The sequence below is a fragment of the Dipodomys ordii genome, unplaced genomic scaffold (assembly GCF_000151885.1).
Source record: "Dipodomys ordii isolate 6190 unplaced genomic scaffold, Dord_2.0 Scaffold122, whole genome shotgun sequence".
Taxonomy (NCBI): domain Eukaryota; kingdom Metazoa; phylum Chordata; class Mammalia; order Rodentia; family Heteromyidae; genus Dipodomys; species Dipodomys ordii.
The window spans coordinates 709,286-712,006 of record NW_012267338.1 but is presented as its reverse complement, the minus strand read 5'-3'; positions in this window follow the sequence as shown (position 1 = coordinate 712,006).

Sequence of the window (2,721 nt, the reverse complement as noted above, 5' to 3'; positions counted from 1 at the left end):
TACCCAGCAATTTTCTTTTGAGATAGAATATTATAAATTTTTCCCCAGCTGGCCTCAAACCTCAGTCTTCCAATTTCAGTCTCCTGAATAACTAGAATTACTGGTATGAGGCACCATGCTTGGTACATTATGAGTAGCATAATGTAACCTTGACTGTCTTGCCCTGTCCTGTCCAGGATATGAATTATCCCTTTGTTCAGTATATCCATGCTGCACTGTTACCCACTCATTAGTCATCTCAGTTAATCAGACCATCATAATATCCCTGTGCTTGTCTGGAAGAATCCTTTATTTTACTTAATAGTGGCCCCAAACCACATCATCCTATTTTATAATTATTGTTATTAATCTTTCACTGAGCCTCATTTATAAATTAAGCGTTGTCATAGGTATTTAAGTATAGGGAAACCAAAGCACAGTACATAGACACTTCTTAACTTACAATGGTACTACATCCTGATAAACATACCATTAACTGAAAACTCTGTAACTCAGAAATGCACCCATTACTCCTTTCTTACTGATCATCATAGTTTAGTAACACAGCACACCATAGAGAGTTGTCTCTTTAACTTAGTTATAGTATGACCGACTGGGAGCTTCTACTGCCCAGAGTCAGAAGAAAGTATCACACCACGTCTAGAAGATCACACCTTCAAGAAGTTCCAGAAAGAAAGAGATAAAACCATTCTTATTTGCAGAAATATAATCACCACTATGGAAAATCCAATAGACTCTACAAAAATAAAAAAGAGGCCACTCTAACAAATGAATTTAGTAGGATTTTAGAATGAGTTCAATACGGTGGATTTGTTAAACATATCAAATCTATTTGATTACAGGTTAGTATGACACTATAATGGTAGATATGTACCATTTATCAAAACCTACAGATGGTACAAATACAAAAAATGAACCCCAAGTCAACTATTAGCTTTAGCAAAAATAATGTATCAACACCAGTCAAATAGTAACAACTTTCCAATTATTATACAAGGTATAAATAACAGGAGACATTTGGGAGTAGAAAGCCTTTGTGAGAATTGTTTTTTCCCATAAACTGCTCTAGAAAATTAATTTTCATAAAAAATAATGTAGCTAAAATTACAATAAAAATTATGTCACTTCTTCCCAGATTGATCACTACGTTCATTAAGGGCCCAAGCTTGGCTTGATTGGTCACAATGGCCCACGGGCCTCAACCTGCCCAAAGCTGGGGTTATAAACATATACCACCACATCCTGCAGGCCTCGAATCCCAGCAATTCAGGAGGCTGAGATTTGGGGCATAGCAATTGAAGCCCGCCTAGGAAGGAAAGTCTAGAAGACTTGGTCTTCAAAATAATCAGCAAGAGGGAGGGAGGGAAGGAGGAAGAAGGAAGGAAGGAAGGAAGGAAGGAAGGAAACTTATTTTACAAACATTTTTGTATCCCACACGAATTATGATAGAATTGAGGATAGAGTGGATGGGTAGAAGTAGGGCTCATTTGTTCTACCTGATTCAAGGAGAGCAGTCTGTTGCTTTGGCGGGATGGGCGAAGGGTGAGGATAAAGGGCGAAAGGGGCAGGGCGGGAGGGTCTCCCTGGAATCCCGCCCCTCCAACCACCCGTCAATTCCAGTGGCCACTGTCCGCTGAGCTGCGCTGCTCCCCTGTGGCCATCGGTGGTATTGCAGCACAGGAGCCTAGAAAAGCCACCTGGGTCCCATCATCCATCCTAGAGTGGGTTTCAAACTGTAGTCTTTTTCTTCAACTCATAAAGAAAAAAGCGTGCATACTCAGAAGGATAGGATTTGTGAGATTTAGGCCCATTAAAGAAAAACACTTTTTTTTAAGAGACACGAGTATCTAGCTGAAAACCCAAGATACAAAAGACGAAAAACCCTTAACCACTAAAGTTTCTAGCTCTGGGCTCTGGCTCAGCCTCCTCCTTCTGCAAAAAGCAAGGCCTCCAGTGGGACTTTCCACGGGCTAAGGAAACCCTGGACTAGCTCTCCCCAGGGCCTGACTTACAAATCTCTTAAAACCTGTACTTCTTCTGATTATGGTGGGGGTTGCCTGTGCCTTCTACAAGCCTCCTCAGCTCCAAGTAGTAATTCTGCTCTGCTCAGCTTTTCTCCCCAGCTCAACTGGAGGATCTTTGAGCACACATCTCACTTTGTCAGCTTTTCTTGCCTGAGAGACAGATAAGTCCTCAACAGAAAGCAGGAATCTAGAATGTTCTAAGGAAGAAAAGACACGAGCAGCATAATCCAGTAGTGTATTCTCTCCATCTAGTTTCATTACATTCAGTGTTTATGGAGCCCCAATTTATCAGCTTCCTGATTCATGATGCTAGGGAAGGGAAGAGAGAGAAGGCAAGGAGTGAGGTGCTACTTCCTGCTTTTAACCTTACACAGCCTATTGCTCCTTCCAAACACTTCCTGGGTGGACAGAGTTTGGGGTGTTGCATTCCAATGTCTAAACTTTACTTGAGGCTAAAGCACCTGTAGACACTGTAGGTGCTTTAGCACTTGCATTTCTAAAAGCAGTATTTGGCTAACTGCAGGATTCTCATGTACAACCCAGCTATAAGAAACTGCCTCAGGGCTGGGAAGGTGGCTCAGTGGTAGAGCGCTTGCCTTGCATGCTTGAGGCCCTGGGTTCGATTCCTCAGGACCACATAAGCAAAAAGAAAAAAGCCGGAAGTGGCGCTGTGGTTCAAGTGGTAGAGCACTAGCCT